General features: G+C 45.0%; 1 long non-coding RNA gene across 3 annotated transcripts; it reads right to left on the reverse strand.

Moving 5' to 3' along the window:
- Nucleotides 1-1,738: 1,738 nt before the first annotated feature.
- On the reverse strand, nt 1,739-13,888 carry LOC127321592 (uncharacterized). Of its 3 annotated transcripts, none has more exons than XR_011755536.1 (4): nt 13,500-13,888; nt 13,173-13,411; nt 12,960-13,070; nt 1,739-2,256 (listed from the first exon to the last, which is right to left on the reverse strand). It is a non-coding gene; the product is annotated as an uncharacterized lncRNA (long non-coding RNA). The 3 variants fall into 3 exon arrangements; XR_007864189.2 differs by lacking the exon at nt 1,739-2,256 and adding an exon at nt 12,431-12,471; XR_007864188.2 differs by lacking the exon at nt 1,739-2,256 and having other exon boundaries at nt 12,502-13,070; nt 13,500-13,878.
- Nucleotides 13,889-20,570: the final 6,682 nt, after the last annotated feature.

Genomic DNA, 20,570 nt, shown 5'->3' on the forward strand with positions numbered 1-20,570 from the left:
TGAGCCTTTTCACAAAGTAGCCCACCCCTTCACCTATTTTACTTTTACATGCTCTTTTGATCTATTGCTATCCTTATGTTGCGATTCTATTGTGTCATGTGTCCTATCCACCTGTTACCTATATGTCCGAGATACACCTCCTCGCCCTACCTTTTGTTTGTTGTTTGCCAGCTTTGCGAGTCGTAGGCGAGTTTAGGGTTTTTGTTGATATCTCGAAATGTTCGGGATATCTTGTTGGGATGTTGACACATGTACTACCTTTTCGAAAATGAAGTGGATAACTTTTGCTACAACTAAAATTGTTAAGGGTTATAATATGCAGAGGCATCTGTGAGCCCCTTTGCGAAAGCATCGGAACTTTGACTCGCTAATGTCCCCTAGGACCCGAGTTCTTGTTATCTGTTCCGAGATTGAGCGCTCTACCCATGCGTGGGGACGATTATTGGGACCCCCCTCACCCATTACCATTTCTCAAGTCTGTTGAAAAGGGGGCCACAACCTTGGTTTTATTTGCCTATGCCATGTATGACATGTTTTACTTACTGTTGCCTTCGGGTGTTTACTTCCTGTTGCCTTCGGGTGTTTATATTCTGTACTGTACCTTGCGGGACGTTTAGCGAAGCGTGTGGTTCGCACGCCTAGCCGCCGGCGCAAACCTCTGAGTCCGTCTCGGAGTACGGCCGAACTTCGATACGGGTAGCTTAGGCGGGTGGCCCCCCTAGACTTTCTTGTTGAACTGGGAACGGTCTTGTTGTGAGACATCCACCTGTCGTAAGTGGGTCGAGCATGCGTTTGGTTACATTTGGGCAACCCCTGCAGGGTGTACATCTTATCGATAAGCCGTGTCCGCGGTTATGGACGACTTGGAATTGTATAGCTCGATCATAGAAGAACTTACACCTAAAGTTGTCGCTAATAACTTGCGTAGTAAGTTAGCCCTATTATAATGGAATGGATATAAAATTGTCAACTGTGTGAGTGCCTTGTTAGTACCTCTTGGCTAAGGGGGATCACATTGGCTGGGTTGTTGTTTGCAGAGTTTAGAACTGCTAGAATATGCGCTCTCTCACCTTCTCTATTAGACGGATGTTGTAGCGTGTCTCTATTGGTTAGTGCTTTGCTGCCGCTAAACTCCACATATAGCCGGGCGAAGTTTACACCGCCCACCAGCAAGCATAGCTGGTCTTGTCTCGCAAGTACGTGCCTTTGGTACTTACCCTCGTTTTTCTCCCTCTTTTCCGGAACCCGCTTTTTCGACAAACAGTACAAGATGACGACGTTAGCAAGGTTACCCTTGCTTGGCAGAAGGTGGTTATGGACGCCATCGGTTATCTTCAGGACTCTTAGTCCAATTTGTATCTTGTCCGTACACGGACGTATTTGATCTTCTGTATGATTTGGATCTTTGTATTGTATCTATTTGTATCTTGACTCGTTGGAGTCGTTGTTGTAATATATGTCTCTTGTGGGCTCTATTGTAATCCTGTTGTAATGTTACCGCTCGTGTTAATTCCTCTGGCATCACGTGTGTGATTCGTCGCGCACGTCGTGTCGGAGGGCGTCTCTGAATCGATATCGACCCAACCCGCAACGAAGGGGTATGCCCCCTTTCTGTGTCGTCTTCCTCCCCCTCACGAAAAGTGTGTGAGGCTGTGGTCCTCCCCTCCTCCCGTCACTGTCCCATGCCACCACCGCATCTCCAACAATTGCGAAGATTCAATGTAAAAGGCACTCAACGGTAGACAAGTTTTATTAGGTATCGGTTGTAGTAATGCTATATTACTACGCAAGTTATTATCAGATTATTAGCAACAAGTATAAGGTGTAAGTTGTTCTATGATCAAGCTATACAATTCCAAGTCGTCCATAACCGCGGACACGGCTGACGCCCCCAAACCGGTATCCTGAGGATTCCAGCGATCCCGCCGAAATCCGCAAGATATCGATTCAGAGACGCCCTCCGACACGACGTGCGCGACGAATCACACACGTGATGCCAGAGGAATTAACACGAGCGGTAACATTACAACAGGATTACAATAGAGCCCACAAGAGACATATATTACAACAACGACTCCAACGAGTCAAGATACAAATAGATACAATACAAAGATTCAAATCATACAGAAGATCAAATACGTCCGTGTACGGACAAGATACAAATTGGACTAAGAGTCCTGAAGATAACCGATGGCGTCCATAACCCTGCCCAGGCCAAGCCGGAAGGGTAACCTTGCTAACGTCGTCATCTTGTACCTGTCAAAGTCGGGCCATCGGTTGCCGACAAGAGGGAGGAAGCAGAAGAGAAAGGGGAAAAGGCGAGAGTAAGTACCAAGGAACGAACTCCGGCACGTACTTAGCGAGACTAGAAATCGCTATGCTCGCCGGGCGAGTATAATATATATATCGCCGGGGGCTATATGGTAGGTTTAGCGGCAGCAAAACTATAACCAATAGAGACACGCTACAACATCCGTCTAATCAGATAAGATAAGAGAGCGCACAAGGTGACAGATAAAATACTACACAAACATAACCCAGCCGATTACACATATCCCCTCCAACAATTACGAAGAGGCAATGTAAAAGGCACTCAATGGTGGACAAGTTTTATTAGGTATCGGTTGTAGTAATGCTATATTACTACGCAAGTTATTATCAGATTATTAACAACAAGTATAAGGTGTAAGTTGTTCTATGATCAAGCTATACAATTCCAAGTCGTCCATAACCGCAGACACGGCTTATCGATAAGATGTACACCCTGCAGGGGTTGCCCAAATGTAACCATACGCATGCTCGACCCACTTACGACAGGTGGATGTCTCACAACAAGACCGTTCCCAAATCAACAAGAAAGTTGATACGTCTCCGACGTATCGATAATTTCTTATGTTCCATGCCACATTATTGATGATATCTACATGTTATATGCACATTTTATGTCATATTCGTGCATTTTCTGGAACTAACCTATTAACAAGATGCCGAAGTGCCGCCTCGTTTTCTCTGTTTTTGGTTTCGTAAATCCTAGTAACGAAATATTCTCGAATTGGACGAAATCAACGCCCAGGTTCCTATTTTGCCCGAAGCATCCGTAACACACGAGAACCGCCAGAGAGGGGGCACAGCCCACCAAACCCTAGGCCGGCGCGGCCAAGGGGGGCCCGCGCCCCCTAGAGTGCTCGCGCCCTTCGACCTTCCTCGACGCCGCCTCTTCTCCTATATATTGCCCCTGGACATAATACCTCGATCCGAATAGCCTCGGTACGAGAAACATTCAAGAGCCTCCGCCATCGCGAAGCCAAGATCCGGGGACAGGAGTCTCCGTTCTGCAAGACGCCGCCAGATCGGGGAAGTGCCCCTAAGGCTCCTCCATCGACACCACCGCCATCTCCATCAACGCCGCCGTCTCCCATGAGGAGGGAGTAGTTCTCCATCGAGGCTCCTGGGTCGTACCGTAGCTATGTGGTTCATCTCTCTCCTATGTACTTCAATACAATAATCTCATGAGTACGCCTTACATGATTGAGATTCATATGATGATGCTTGTAATCTAGATGTCGTTATGCTAGTCAAGTGAATTTTACTTATGTGATCTCAGGAGACTCCTTGTCCCACGTGTGTAAAGGTGACAGTGTGTGCACCGTGTGGGTCTCTTAGGCTATATTTCACAGAATACTTATTCACTGTTATGAATGGCATAGTGAAGTGCTTATTTATATCTCTTTATGATTGCAATGTGTTTTGTATCACAATTTATCTGTGTGCTACTCTAGTGATGTTATTAAAGTAGTTTATTCCTCCTGCACGGTGTAATGGTGACAGTGTGTGCATCCGTGTTAGTACTTGGCGTAGTCTATGATTATGATCTCTTGTAGATTATGAAGTTAACTATTGCTATGATGGTATTAATGTGATCTATTCCTCCTACATAGTGTGAAGGTGACAGTGTGCATGCTATGTTAGTACTTGGTTTAGTCGTGTTGATCTTTCATGCACTCTAAGGTTATTTAAATATGAACATTGAATTGTGGAGCTTGTTAACTCCGGCATTGAGGGTTCGTGTAATCCTACGCAATGGTGTTCATCATCCAACAAGAGTGTAGAGTATGCATTTATCTATTCTGTTATGTGATCAATTTTGAGAGTGTCCACTAGTGAAAGTATGATCCCTAGGCCTTGTTCCTAAATACTGCTATCGCTGCTTGTTTACTGTTTTACTTCGTTACTACTGCTGTGTTACTACTGCTTGTTTACTGTCCTGGGCAAAGCACTTTTCTGGTGCCGTTGCTACTACTTATTTATACCACCTGTATTTCACTATCTCTTCGCCGAACTAGTGCACCTATTAGGTGTGTTGGGGACACAAGAGACTTCTTGCTTTGTGGTTGCAGGGTTGCATGAGAGGGATATCTTTGACCTCTTCCTCCCTGAGTTCGATAAACCTTGGGTGATCCACTTAAGGGAAAACTTGCTGCTGTTCTACAAACCTCTGCTTTTGGAGGCCCAACACTGTCTACAGGAAAAGGAGGGGGCGTAGACATCAAAAGTCTAGGGGGGCCACCCGCCTAAGCTACCCGTATCGAAGTTCGGCCGTACTCCGAGACGGACTCAGAGGTTTGCGCCGGCGGCTAGGCGTGCGAACCACACGCTTCGCTAAACGTCCCGCAAGGTACAGTACAGAATATAAACACCCGAAGGCAACAGGAAGTAAACACCCGAAGGCAACAGTAAGTAAAACATGTCATACATGGCATAGGCAAATAAAACCAAGGTTGTGGCCCCCTTTTCAACAGACTTGAGAAATGGTAATGGGTGAGGGGGGTCCCAATAATCGTCCCCACGCATGGGTAGAGCGCTCAATCTCGGAACAGATAACAAGAACTCGGGTCCTAGGGGACATTAGCGAGTCAAAGTTCCGATGCTTTCGCAAAGGGGCTCACAGATGCCTCTGCATATTATAACCCTTAACAATTTTAGTTGTAGCAAAAGTTATCCACTTCATTTTCGAAAAGGTAGTACATGTGTCAACATCCCAACAAGATATCCCGAACATTTCGAGATATCAACAAAAACACTAAACTCGCCTACGACTCGCAAAGCTGGCAAACAACAAACAAAAGGTAGGGCGAGGAGGTGTATCTCGGACATATAGGTAACAGGTGGATAGGCCACGTGACACAATAGAATCGCAACATAAGGATAGCAATAGATCAAAAGAGCATGTAAAAGTAAAATAGGTGAAGGGGTGGGCTCGCCTGTGAAAAGCTGCAGAAGAACTTGTCGTATCTCACAACACCACTGATACGTCCCCGACGTATCCATAATTTCTGTCGTTCCATGCTTGTTTTATGACAATACTTACATGTTTTGCTTGCACTTTATGATGATTTCATGCATTTTCCGGAACTAACCTATTAACAAGATGCCACAGTGCCAGTTCCTGTTTTCTGCTGTTTTTGGTTCCGTAAAGGTCGTTTCGGCAATATTCTCGGAATTGGACGAAATCAACGCCAAACCTCCTATTTTTCCCGGAAGCATCCAGAACACCGAAGAAGAGTCGGAGAGGGGCCAGAGGGCCACCACACCATAAGGCGGCGCGACCTAGCCTGGGCCCGCGCCAGCCTATGGTGAGGCGCCCCCAGGTGCCCCCCTGCGCCGCCTCTTCGCCTATAAAATCCCTTTCGACCTAAAAACACCGTACCAATTGACGAAACTCCAAAAAGACTCCAGGGGCTCCGCCGCCATCGCGAAACTCCAATTCGGGGACAAGTCTCTCGTTCCGCACTCGCCGAACGGGAAGTGCCCCTAAGCCATCTCCATCAACGCCACCGCCTCCATCATGCTCCGTGAGTAGTTCCCCCATGGACTACGGGTTCTAGCAGTAGCTAGTTGGTATTCTCTCCCCCATGTACTTCAATACAATGGTCTCATGAGCTGCCTTACATGATTGCGATTCATCTGATGTAATCGGTGTTGTGTTTGTTGGGATCCGATGGATGATACATTATGATTAGTCTATCTATAAAGTTTGTGAAGTTATTGTTGCTGCAATCTTGTTATGCTTAATGCTTGTCACTAGGGCCCGAGTGGCATGATCTTAGATTTGAGCTCTATACTTATTGCTTAGATTGTATCTACAAGTTGTATGCACATGTCACTGTCCGGAACCAATGGCCCCGAAGTGACAGAAATCGGGACAACCGGAGGGGATGGCGGTGATGTGAGGATCACATGTTTTCACGGTGTGTTAATGCTTTGCTCCGGTACTCTATTAAAAGGAGTACCTTAATATCCAGTAGTTTCCTTTGAGGCACCGCCACCTACTGGTAGGACAAAAGATGTTGTGCAAGTTTCTCATTGCGAGCGCGTACGACTATATACGGAAAACATGCCTACATAATTAATGATCTGGATGTTCTGTCTTAATGCTTTGATTCCTATCAATTGCCCAACTGTAATTTGTTCACCCAACACTTGTCACTTATTGGAGAGTTACCACTAGTGTAGATCGCTGGGAACCCCGGTCCATCTCTCATCATAATATACTTGTTCTCTATGTCATTGGAAGTAGTATCAACTATTTTCCGGTGCCATTGCTCTCATATTGCTATTATCGTCACTGTGTTATCTGTTACTATCGCTCTCATATTACTGCTACTTTCACATCACCCATGTTACTAGTGCTTTTCCGTGTGCGAATTGACAACTCAGTTGTTAAGGCTTATAAGTATTCTTTACCTCCCCTTGTGTCAAATCAATAAATTTGGGTTTTACTTCCCTCGAAGACTATCGCGATCCCCTATACTTGTGGGTCATCAAGACTGTTTTCTGGCGCCGTTGCCGGGGAGGCATAGCTCTACTCATAAGTTCACCTGGGGAGTACACTCTACCTCTCTCTCTGTTTCTATTTTGTTTTATTTTGTTTTGCTTAGTTTACTTTTGTCTAGTTTATTTGTGCTTAGTTTATTTCTGTCTAGTATTATTTTGCGTAGTTTACTTTTGCTTAGTTTATTTTTGTCTTGTTTTATTTTCCTCATATACCCAAAAATCCATAAAAATTTGAAAAACCTAAAAATTAAAAACTGTTGTTATGGGAGAACCAACAACCTACTTGGAGCTTATGGAATGTTATAATTGTTATAGAGAATCAAGAACTGGTAAAATAATGAGTGCTATGATAGAAAAATTGAATACAATGGCTAGAATCTTGCTTAGACGCCATGATATAAACTGTTGCTCTCAACAGGATACTAAACATCTTAAATTTCAATGTGGCTTTAGTGAGGAATTTTTTATTAAGAACTATAACCGGAATTGCTATATTCATTATGGGTTCGAAGAGGTAGAACAATTTGTCTTATTTATGGGAGCCTCCGAGATAGAATCCTTCATGGTTGAGAATTATGAAACTTGTGCTATTTGTAAGGACCTTAAAGATTATGTCTCTACTATCCTTAATTCTTGCATAGAATGCTACAGTAGGAATCCTTATATCCTTGATTATAAAGAGAGACACATTAATGCACAAGAATGCACTCACAATTTGCAGGAATCGGTGGAAGAAGAAACTGATGAACCTGAAAGCTCATTGGATGAAAAAGAGGAGGAAATTGATGAACCTGAAAGCTCATTGGATGAAAAAGAAGAGGAGAGCGACGAACAAAAGGAGGAAGAATGGATTAGCTACCCATGCCAACCTTCTAATGAGAGTAACTCTTCATCTCTTACACTATTTGATTGTCCTCCATGCTTACCGAAAGAGGTTGAATGTTATGTTCCTGTGGATTCTCTTGAAATACTACCTATGAGTAAAACTTGTGAAAATAATTATGCTACTGTTATATATGATAATCCATGCTACTTTGATAAATCTTATGATAATGCTTTGTTTGTGCCTGATGTCGAAATGCATGGTACTAAAGAATTTTGCTTAGCAAATGTTTATGATAAATCTCTAGATGATGGTCCTATGTTACTTGATAAAATTAATTGTACTACTAATGAAAATGGGATTGGAGAGTTCTTGACTTATTCTATGAGTCCCATATCTCTTGAGATTGATCAACTGCCTTGTTATATTATTAATAAAAGTAAGCTTGAAAGTTTTAATTCCACTATTCTTGAGATTGATAAAAATTATGAGTTTGTGGATCATGAAAAGTATGCTGCATGTGATAGTTATATTGTTGAGTTTGTTCATGAAGCTACTGAAAATTATTATGAGAGAGGAAAATATGGTTGTAGAAATTTGCATGGCACTAATACACCTCTCTATATGCTTAAAATTTTGAAGTTACACTTGTTCTATCTTCCTATGCTTGTTACTTTGCTTTTCATGAACTTGTTTATTTACAAGATTCCTTTGCATAGGAAGCATGTTAGGGTTAAATGTGCTTTGAATTTGCCTCTTGATGCTCTCTTTTGCTTCAAATACTATTTCTTGCGAGTGCATCATTAAAACCGCTGAGCCCATCTTAATGGCTATAAAGAAAGCAACTTCTTGGGAGATAACCCATGTGTTATTTTTCTACAGTACTTTATTTTATATTTGTGTCTTGGAAGTTGTTTACTACTGTAGCAACCTCTCCTTATCTTAGTTTTGTGTTTTGTTGTGCCAAGTGAAGCCTCTAATCGAAGGTTGATACTAGATTTGGATTTCTGCGCAGAAACAGATTTCTATCTGTCACGAATCTGGGCTGTTTTCTCTGTAGGTAACTCAGAAAAATATGCCAATTTACGTGCGTGTTCCTCAGATATGTACGCAACTTTCATTAGTTTTGAGTTTTCTGATTTGAGCAACGGAAGTATTTTATTAAAATTCGTCTTTACTGGCTGTTCTGTTTTGGCAGATTCTGTCTCTGTTTTTTGCATTGTCTCTTGTGGACTTTAAGCGAGCTTTTCTAGACATAGAGAGCTGTAGCTAATGTTTTATTGAGTTCTTGCAATGTGCCACTACATGACCAAGGTGGATTCAAATTTTTTGAGTACTAACCCCTTTAATGAAGTTTATGAGAAGTTTGTTGTGAAGGAAGTTTTGAAGGGTCAAGAGAGGAGGATGATATATGATCAAGAAGAGTGAAAAGTCTAAGCTTGGGGATGCCCCCGTGGTTCATCCCTGCATATTTCAAGAAGACTCAAGCGTCTAAGCTTGGGGATGCCCAAGGCATCCCCTTCTTCATCAACTTATCAGGTTCCTCCCCTGAAACTATATTTTTATTCAGTCACATCTTATGTGCTTTACTTGGAGCGTCTGTGTGTTTTTATTTTTGTTTGTGTTTGAATAAATTCGGATCCTAGCAATCCTTGTTTGGGAGAGATACACGCTCCGCTTTTTATATGAACACTTGTTCTTCGTTTTACTTTTAATGTTCAATGATAAAAGTTGGAAGCTACAATACTTATCTTTATTTGGTTGGAAGCAGAAAATGCCTCATATGTCTTGGATAATTTGATACTTGGCAATTGTTTTGAGCTCTCAAGTAGATCATAAGTTTTTGCATGTAGTTTAAACCTATTAGTGGAGAACTACCGTAAAGCTTGTTAAAATTGGTTTGCATAATTGATCTCTCTTAAGGTCTAGATATTTTCTGGTAAAAGTGTTTGAGCAACAAGGAAGACAGTGTAGAGTATTATAATGCTTGCAATATGTTCTTATGTAAGTTTTGCTGTACCGGTTCATACTTGTGTTTGCTTCAAACAACCTTGCTAGCCAAAGCCTTGTACTGAGAGGGAATACTTCTCATGCATCCAAATACTTGAGCCAACCACTATGCCAATTGTGTCCACCATACCTACCTACTATGTGGTATTTCCTGCCATTCCAAAGTAAATTGCTTGAGTGCTACCTTTAAACAATTCAAAATGCTTCTCAATTTGTGTTAATGTTTTATAGCTCATGAGGAAGTATGTGGTGTTTAGCTTTCAACCTTGTCATTTACTTTGGACGGACTCTCATATGGACTAGTGGCACATCCGCTTATCCAATAATTTTGCAAAAAGAGCTGGCAATGGGATTCCCAGTCCCGAATTAATTAACTTAAATAGACACTCCTCCATGGTATGTGATTGTTGGAAGGCACCCGAAGGATTCGGTTAGCCATGGCTTGTGTAAGCAAAGGTTGGGGGGAGTGTCATCATAATAAAACTAAAATAAAAAGGCATTCCTTCATGGTATGAGATTGTTGGCAGGCACCGGAGGATTCAGTTAGCCATGGTTTGTGAAAGAAAGGTTGGAAGGAGTGCCGCATAAACATAAAAATAATTCATGGGAGCCGCTCTTGGAAGTCCGGTTGGCGAGGTAGTTCGTGTGCCCACTACCATTCGTTGACAACAACAAACACCTCTCAAAACTTTACTTTTATGCTCTCTTTATGTTTTCAAAACCAAAGCTCTAGCACAAATATAGCAATCAATGCTTCCCTCTGCGAAGGGCCATTCTTTTACTTTATGTTGAGTCAGTTTACCTACTTCCTTCCACCTTAGAAGCAAACACTTGTGTTAACTGTGCATTGATTCTTACATACTTGCATATTTGCATTCATCATATTACTTTGTGTTGACAATTATCCATGAGATATGCATGTTGAAAGTTGAAAGCAACCGCTGAAACTTATGTCTTCCTTTGTGTTGCTTCGATGCCTTTACTTTGAATCTATTGCTTTATGAGTTAACTCTTGTGCAATCTTTTGATGCTTGTCTTGAAAGTACTATTCATGAAAAGTTTTGCTATATGTTATCTATTTGTTAGCAACTATAGATCATTGCCTTGAGTCACTTCATTCATTTCATATGCTTTGTAATAGTATGATCAAGGTTATGTAAGTAGCATGTCACTACAGAAATTATTCTTTTTATCGTTTACCTGCTCGGGACGAGCAGGAACTAAGCTTGGGGATGCTGATACGTCCCCGACGTATCCATAATTTCTGTCGTTCCATGCTTGTTTTATGACAATACTTACATGTTTTGCTTGCACTTTATGATGATTTCATGCATTTTCCGGAACTAACCTATTAACAAGATGCCACAGTGCCAGTTCCTGTTTTCTGCTATTTTTGGTTCCAGAAAGGCTGTTCGGGCAATATTCTCGGAATTGGACGAAATCAACGCCAAACCTCCTATTTTTCCCGGAAGCATCCAGAACACCGAAGAAGAGTCGGAGAGGGGCCAGAGGGCCACCACACCATAAGGCGGCGCGGCCTGGCCTGGGCCCGCGCCAGCCTATGGTGAGGCGCCCCCAGGTGCCCCACTGCGCCGCCTCTTCGCCTATAAAATCCCTTTCGACCTAAAAACACCGTACCAATTGACGAAACTCCAGAAAGAGTCCAGGGGCGCCGCCGCCATCGCGAAACTCCAATTCGGGGGACAGAAGTCTCTGTTCCGGCACCCTGCCGGAACGGGGAAGTGCCCCCGGAAGCCATCTCCATCAACGCCACCGCCTCCATCATGCTCCGTGAGTAGTTCCCCCATGGACTACGGGTTCTAGCAGTAGCTAGTTGGTATTCTCTCCCCCATGTACTTCAATACAATGGTCTCATGAGCTGCCTTACATGATTGAGATTCATCTGATGTAATCGGTGTTGTGTTTGTTGGGATCCGATGGATGATACATTATGATTAGTCTATCTATAAAGTTTGTGAAGTTATTGTTGCTGCAATCTTGTTATGCTTAATGCTTGTCACTAGGGCCCGAGTGGCATGATCTTAGATTTGAGCTCTATACTTATTGCTTAGATTGTATCTACAAGTTGTATGCACATGTCACTGTCCGGAACCAATGGCCCCGAAGTGACAGAAATCGGGACAACCGGAGGGGATGGCGGTGATGTGAGGATCACATGTTTTCACGGTGTGTTAATGCTTTGCTCCGGTACTCTATTAAAAGGAGTACCTTAATATCCAGTAGTTTCCCTTGAGGCCCGGCTGCCACCGGCTGGTAGGACAAAAGATGTTGTGCAAGTTTCTCATTGCGAGCGCGTACGACTATATACGGAAAACATGCCTACATAATTAATGATCTGGATGTTCTGTCTTAATGCTTTGATTCCTATCAATTGCCCAACTGTAATTTGTTCACCCAACACTTGTCACTTATTGGAGAGTTACCACTAGTGTAGATCGCTGGGAACCCCGGTCCATCTCTCATCATAATATACTTGTTCTCTATGTCATTGGAAGTAGTATCAACTATTTTCCGGTGCCATTGCTCTCATATTGCTATTACTGCCGCTGTGTTACTGTTACTACTGCTCTCATATTACTGCTACTTTCACATCACCCCTGTTACTAGTGCTTTTCTAGGTGCAGCTGAATTGACAACTCAGTTGTTAAGGCTTATAAGTATTCTTTACCTCCCCTTGTGTCGAATCAATAAATTTGGGTTTTACTTCCCTCGAAGACTATCGCGATCCCCTATACTTGTGGGTCATCAACCACTTCGTGATCCTATCCGGGAAGAAGCAAATGCTGGAACACACAACATATGCAAATCTTACAACTACAGAAGAAGAACCGGCATGCTCAAGTTGATATGCATGGCATGGCAACGATGGTGCAGTGCAACTTATCCATATTAATCGGAGTCGGAACCCCGGACAATCAAATTAAGGTTGGAGTTGCATTTCTACCGACAAAGTTAATGGTTGATTAGCATGTCATATCATGGCAAGGGTGCGCTACTTCAAAGTTAAACGGAGCGGGGAAAACCAAAGTTGGAGATCCAAAATACTACGCATATATGTGAGGTGAAATGCACAAACTATCACGTCACGACATGATGCGAGATGCAAACAGATGAATGGATGGCATATTAATGTTCCTCTCATTTTTCTGATCAATTTTCATATAAAACACTCTGCATTTGGAGTTATAGATTTAAAGATATGATTTTAGCAAGATTTATACATTTCCTGCCATTTTCAGAAAAACAGGGAAAAGAGGGAAACAATTTATACCGAAGAGAAGCTAGCCCGTGCGGCTGACCCGCGGGACCAGGGAGGTGACGAGGCGCTGACGAGGCAGAGACGCAGACGTGGCTCCGTGTGAGGCTGATGAAAGGGACCCGCCTGTCAGGGTACCAGAGAAAGAAATGAGAAACAAAAGGGGTGGGATTTTGCATCACATGGATTCGAACTCGGGCTGCACAGGTTGAGGACCAAGGTGCTAACCACTGCGCTGTTGCAAGATTTTTGTATGTTATCTGGGACACCTTCTTTTGAAAGCAGGCAAAGCGGAGCTTGGGGCCAGAACGGCCATGGCGGACTGAGATCTAGTCGACCACGAATCCGGCGATTCAGGGCGAACCGAGGCGGGGGAGTTGGCGTCGGGGGTGCGCCTTGGCATGGCGGTCCAGATGAGGTTGGTGGGTTGGCCGGGGAGGCACCGGAGTGTCGCCGGCGATGAGCTCCTGTGGCAGCGGGCAGCGGTCAACAACGGGAGAACCAAATAGAGGGGTAACGGAATAGAGAAGAGGCTCAGGAGATGTGCCACCCTACCAGGAGCACGGTGGTGTGTTCAAGGTCGCCGAGGGAGGAGCCGAGTGGCCGAAATCAACGATAAACGCTGCAGGAGTCGAAGGAGAAACGGCGAGCTTGGTGGCGACTGGGAGCGTCCCGGCTCGATTCCTTGTACCAGGTTGAAGAGGAGAACGAGCCGCATCTCCTGGTACTCTTGGCTTGGCGCGGGGTCGAACGGAACGGCGGGGCGACGAGAGTACTGTGGGGACGGTCATTGGTGGTTTTCCTTGCGTGTTTCTGTTCATGAGAGAGAAGAAGGAAAGGGGAAGAGAGATGGTGGCGGCGCGAGGGAGGAAGATGAGAGGGGGCTAGGGTTTTCTGGAGGCCGAAAGATAAAGGGGGGAGGGAAGGTGGTGGAGATGCGGTGGTGGCATGGGACAGTGACGGGAGGAGGGGAGGACCACAGCCTCACACACTTTTCGTGAGGGGGAGGAAGACGACACAGAAAGGGGGCGTACCCCTTCGTTGCGGGTTGGGTCAAGATGGTGGGTTGGGCCGCCGGGATGGAAGGGAGAGGAAGGATGGCCGGTTCGGGCTGGAACAAAGATGGGCCAGAGGAAGAGAGAGGCCCTGGGAAGGGGGAGAGGGGTTTTCCTTTTCTCCTTTATTTTTAAAACTGTTTTGCAAATTGGTTTGTAACATTCTCAAACAAAAATTATAATTTTGAATACAGAGAGGAAGAGAGGGGGGAATAATTTGCAAGCATTCTCAAACATTTTTATACCAAAATAAAAATAGTTTGTTTGTTATGGTTTTGTTAAAAGAAAGGGAAGGGAAGGTTTTATTCAACTATATGAGAGGGAAAAGAAAATAGTTTAGGTTTATAAAATAATTTTATTTGGTGAGAATATGCATGTATGATATGATGCATGATGCATAATGATGCACAAAAGGAAAACAACAAACAATCTAATAGGGGTATTTCCGGGGCCGTTACACCTGTTCTTCTCCTTCTCGAGCCATTTCTCATACATGGCTAGGATTCGCTCCACAGTAGCTTCTTCATTGGTGTAGACAACTTCCAGAGTCGTGGTGCCATGGGCAGTGATGTGATGGGTCTCCGTATGATTCACGACGTCCATGCGTGGAGGTAGAGCTACTGAGTGTGTGTGTGTGGAGGGGGAGGGGGTGCGATGGATCGCTGTGGAATGCGTGATGAAGAGTGTAGATGGATGCCGAAGAATGAATGAGAATTTGGTACTACCTCCTTCAATTAAAAGGCTAGTTTTGCATCACCACCAGACAATTTCTCATTGGACGCTAAAAATTCTTCCTAAGTGCATTTATTTAATTAGAAGAAGTAACCCTCCTCCAATTACTCTCCAATCGCATGCTATTCCTTGTGGTGAAACTAAGTGGGAGCATTTTTCTTAGTTGCATTCCCATTTTCTTCGTTTTCCACCGCATCACCTGCATGCAAATTAACATGCATAGGTCAGTTTGTTTCGTTCTCCTCCCCACATGCATGCAAACATGTTTCCACCGAGCAACGGCTATATATATTAATATTGGGTCGTTCAGCCATTCCACTTCACGAGATTTTGGCACACGTTCAAACCATTGCATATTCCCATTTTCAACCGAAAATAATATCTGGTTAAAGTGGGAGCATTTTTCTTAGTTGCATTCCCATTTGCAACTGAAAAAGTCTCAAATGCGAACCCCCCACTTGCAACCCCCAAAAAAACTCATATGCAATCCAACTTGCAACTCATGTGCACGAATCACGATGAAATCAGATGGCTCAGGACTTTAGCTTAATATATAGATTTTCCTTCCACTTACAGATTGATCTGTTGGTTGAATCTTACATACCATATAGATCATGCTTGCAGTAAAAATTCCACGTGGTACCAGACTTCTAAATCAAACATTGGTTCAAATACTTAGCAGCACAATACTAAAAGTGAACCCTAAATTACCTAACCTCTAAACCATAAACCCTAAAAATAAACCAAGAGGTTCTAGAATAGATATTCTAAACCCGCCTTATCCACTCAACCGACAAATTTACCCACCTCCGCCAACACTTTCTGGAAAGTTCACTCCACTTTTTAGGAATTTCACATTTTTTTTAAAACAAATCACTTCACTTTTGGAATAAGTTCACTTTACTGTTTTGGAAGTTTACTGATCATTTTCTAAAAGTTCCCTATTTCGAAGTTCACTTTATATTTTTTTTAGAATTTATTTATATTTTTTGAAGTTCACTTATTAATTTTGGAAGTTCACTCATTTTTTTGGAAAGTTCACTTGATTTTTTCAAAGTTCATTACATTTTTGAAAGTTCATTTTTTGGAAGAAGTTCACTTCTTTTAAAAAAACACTTTTTAAAAAAAAATAAAAAAATCATTAAATTTTTTAAATTCTAAAATGAAATGAAAATTCCTAAATTTTAAAAAAGATGGAATTTAGAATTTAGTAAAATCAAACAAACCTAGAAAATAAAAAAAATTCAAGAAAACTAGTTAAAAAACAAGAAGTGCAAAATTCGGAGAGGCTACTGGCAGTGGTTAATCGCTTTACCTGTCTTTTAAACAAAACACAATATATATATATAGTCCATGCTAACAAATTGATATGCGAAAGTTTCAAATAATTTAGAACATCCGTTTAGTTTTTTTTAGCATGTAGATGAGATCTAAGAGTTATAAGTTTTCTTAAATTCAGGCAAATTTGATGGAATTTTCAAAATTTTCTTAAAAGTTTAAAAAATAAAGTAGCTGAAAAATTACAACATACATAATATGGGAAATTTTGATATAATATATAGAAGTAAATGCAGTGTTACAACATAAAATGAAGGGGTTAACCTGCTAATTTCTAGATTTGGACCTCTATGCTACAAATCAGTACATGTATAGTGGTGTTTTGTCCAAAAGACAGATAAAACGAGTAATTTGTGCAGGTTAATTTTTTGATCCAGTGGAACCCTATAGGAATTTTGAAGTATTGTCATCATTATATGAATTTTTGCAATGTGCACCTTTTTATTCATATGGCTGAGCCTGTCGGAGAAAGCGAAACTCCGGTTGAAGAATCGATCTTGGGCAATCTGAGCCCAATTTCGGGAGATACCCCCTCCATGGATACTGAAGAGTTCGATCGCAAGATAAGGGAATACGGATACGGTGATCAGCCTGAAGTTGAATCCGCCCAGCCTAAGCAGGTTCTCGCAACCATAGCAGCGCTGGGACAACCTGGATCAGAAGAGGCAACCAACCAATCCGACCCTCAGCCATCCCGCCAAGGATCTCCAATGTCACGGGAGCGACCCCGCAGGGATTCTTCCTCGGAGTAACTCCTGTCACCTGAAGAGATGGTTGCACGAGCAGTTCTTAACAAACCTATAACCTCGGGCGACGCCGCAGATCCGGAGGCTCTAGAGGCCACGAGAAAGGAAATGCTGGCCACAGCCAAGAAGCTCGCCAATACCACAGCCGCAATAAGGGATGAAAGGGCAGAAGCTGCAAACTTGATGGACCACTTCGAAAGACAGGATCGCGAAATTGCTGACACACTCGAGCATGTCAAGAGCATGAGGCAAGAGTGGGAAGTAAAGATGACCTATGCGCAGGCTGAGGCCGATCGAATCGTTAGAGAAGCAATTCCGCCCCGCAGAATCAATTTCGCCACGCCCGCAGAGCAGCAGCCACTGGAAACCCCAAAGGATAACATGCTAAAAGCTGCGGAGCTATTGAAAAAGAAAGACGAAGAAGTTGATATCAACTACCTCCGCAAACTTGTCGCTTCAGCAATGCAGCAGCAAAGCAAGGCGGATACCTCGCGCAGGTTAGAATCCAATCCGGATAACTGTGTATCTACCGCGCAGAAGGACGCTCGCGCCAATCGACATCCCGACGATGAATCACACACCGGATCCTCGGAGCGCAGAAGAAAAGCCAGGGAACACCCAAATCCGATCCCCGTGCCGTCAAAGACGCCTTCGTCAGATCCAAGAAAGGGAAAGGATGCAATGTACTCTGGACGAGACAAGTACCGCAACCCCTCTCCTCCGCCTAATGGTTACCCGCGACCCCCTCGCCGCCGTAGTCCAGCCGGAAACACCAGGCCCCCAGGGCATGGTGGGATTGTTATCCGCGACAACGTGCTGCCAAGAAACAGAAACAGGGAGCGCTCGCCGGAACCTCGCCGGAACCAGAACAACGATCGTGAGCCCGAGCCCAGGAGGAGTCGGAATGAGGAGCGCGACCCAGAGCCTCGCCGGAGCCGCGACCCGGAGCCTCGCCGGAGCCGGAACGACCAGGGCAGCCAGCGCCATGGCGAAGGCAGCCACAGAAGCCGGAGCCAGCACCGGGAAGGCCGAGGAGAATCGGAAGGCGGAAGCAAGAAGTCGGATCGACCACCTCGCAGGTCTCCCTCACCACCACCTAGCGGTGGCGGCGGAGGTGGAGGCGGAGGCGACGGCCGGAGATCTCGCTCTCGCTCACAATCTCCTCGCCACGGCCCGCGCGACGCGCGGGAACGCCTTAACGAATACAGAACCGACTACATTGGTCCGAAGTGCTTTGGCAGGATGATTCGAGAGGAACCAAAGCTAAGGATGAACCTCAAGCTACCCGGAAACCTGAAGCATTATGATGGCACCGAAAGGCCGGATACCTGGATTGAGGATTACTATAATGCAGTAACCTTTGCCGGAGGAACCCCTAACATCGCCTGCCGCATGCTCCAGTTGTACCTTGTAGGTCCAGCCCGGATCTGGCTCAGTGACCTCGAGAAGAACGACATCCTGTGCAGGTTCGACCCGAAGACCGCTTTCGAGAAACACTTCGTAGGCACCTACAAAAGACCTGCCACGGCAAGCGACTTGCAAGCCTGCATCCAGAAGAAGGGAGAAACCTCAAGACACTACCTCACACGATGGTTGGCATGCAGGAACGAGTGCGAAAACGTCGACCACACCACCGCCATGTACGCTTTCATTGGTGGACTGCAGAGGGGAGGATTGCTGAGGCATACGCTCACTCGTTTGGCTAACTCAAACAAACTGACTGTGGATGAAATGATCTCCATTGCCAGTGATCATACTGCCGCTGATGATGACGCAGGCGGTGATCTCGCAGCTACAGCAATCCCCCTACATCAACAAAAGAAGAACCGTGATAACGGCAGCAGCAGCAGCCATAAGCGCAAGAACCCTGATGACCAGAAGAGTGGCGGATCCGAGATGGTCGCCATGGCGTTTCAACGCGGAGGTTCAGGAGGCGGAAGAGGACGCGGCCGTGGAGGCGGAGCCGGCAGGGGTCAGCAGCATGCCACTGAGGTCACAGCTGGCGGATCCCGCGCCCCGCAAACCTACGAGGAGTACAGAGACATGCCCTGCCTAGCCCACTTGGACCCGGTTACAGGGAAGTCCACTCACACCAACCGCAACTGCAAGTGGGTCAATGATCTAAAGAACGACCCGGAGGCAGGATACAAGCGAGCCCGGAAGCACCGCCCACGCGGCAAGGGAGGCAAGGGCAAGAACAAGGACAAAGAGGAAGATAGTTCCGAGGCGATGGATGAGGATGATAACTCGCCGGATCCCAAGGCAGGGTCCGCAGGTAAATCCAACCCATTCGAGAAAAAGAGCGTGGGGGCTTACCACACTTTCCTCGGAACCCCAACAGTCCGCGCTGCCAAGTCAGCTACCCGGATCCTGAACGCCACAGTTCCGGCTGTGCTGCAGTATGTCAGGTGGTCGGAAGTCCCGTGCACATTTGATAGGGAGGATCACCCTGCCATTGTGCCAAAAGAATGCTATGCCTTGGTTGTAAGTCCCCGCATAGACGGGTATGACTTCTCCAAGTGCCTCATGGATGGTGGAGCCAGCTTGAACATCATGTACCTGGAGACTCTAGAGCGGATGAACCTCACCAAGGAACAGCTCAAACACAGCAACACTGAGTTTCATGGCGTGGTTCCGGGTAAGAAGGCGAATTCCCTCGGCAGCATCACACTTCCCGTGGCTTTTGGCGATGTTCACAACTTCCGCGAAGAGAAGATCACATTTGAAGTTGTGCCCTTCAAGAGCTCCTACCACGTCATCTTCGGTAGGCCCACCTACCACAAGTTCCACGCAAGAGCATGCTACATCTACAACAAGCTCAAGATTCCGGGTCCTAAGGGTATGATTACCGTATCCGGAGACTACAAAAAGGCTCATGAGTGCGAGTTAGGCGAAGCCGCCTTCGCAGAGTCTGTAATATCTGGAGAAGAGCTGAAAGGCTACAGAGCCGCGGTGGATCCGACTGAAATGCAGACCACCAAGAAGCAGATCTCCGAGCACAAAAACTCCTTCAAGGCCGCGATAGAGACCAAGAAAGTCAACTTCAAGGAAGACGACGATTCTAAGCAGGTCTCAGTCGGAGCCAACATGGACCCCAAATAGGAAGACGCGCTCGTCGAGTTCCTCCGCGCTAACATGGATATCTTCGCATGGCAACCCTCTGACATGTCCGGAGTACCAAGGGAACTCGCCGAGCACTACCTCAACATAAACCCGGGGGCTAAACCGGTGAAGCAAGCTATGCGACGCTTTGGAGACAAGAAGCGCCGCGCCATAGGAATGGAGTTAGCAAAGTTACTGGAGGCAGGTTTTGTAATAGAAGTTATCCACACTGATTGGATCGCAAATCCCGTCCTTGTACCCAAAAAGAACACTGAAATACTAAGAATGTGCATCGATTACTCTGGCTTGAACAAGCATTGCCCGAAAGATCCGTTTCCCCTGCCGCGCATTGACCAAGTCATTGATTCGACGGCAGGGGCGGAACTTCTGTGTTTTCTTGATGCGTATTCCGGGTATCATCAGATCCGGATGAAGGAGTCCGACCAAAAGGCGACTTCATTCATTACCCCGTTTGGTACATACTGCTATGTTACTATGCCTTTTGGCTTGAAAAACGCAGGTGCCACCTACCAACGTACGATGCAGCGGTGCTTGAAGGACCAAATAGGCCGGAACGTACACGCTTACATCGACGACATCGCGGTCATGACCCAGAAAGGATCCGACTTGATCAGCGATCTCACAGAAACCTT

This window comes from Lolium perenne, chromosome 3 (assembly GCF_019359855.2).
Source record: "Lolium perenne isolate Kyuss_39 chromosome 3, Kyuss_2.0, whole genome shotgun sequence".
Lineage (NCBI taxonomy): Eukaryota > Viridiplantae > Streptophyta > Magnoliopsida > Poales > Poaceae > Lolium > Lolium perenne.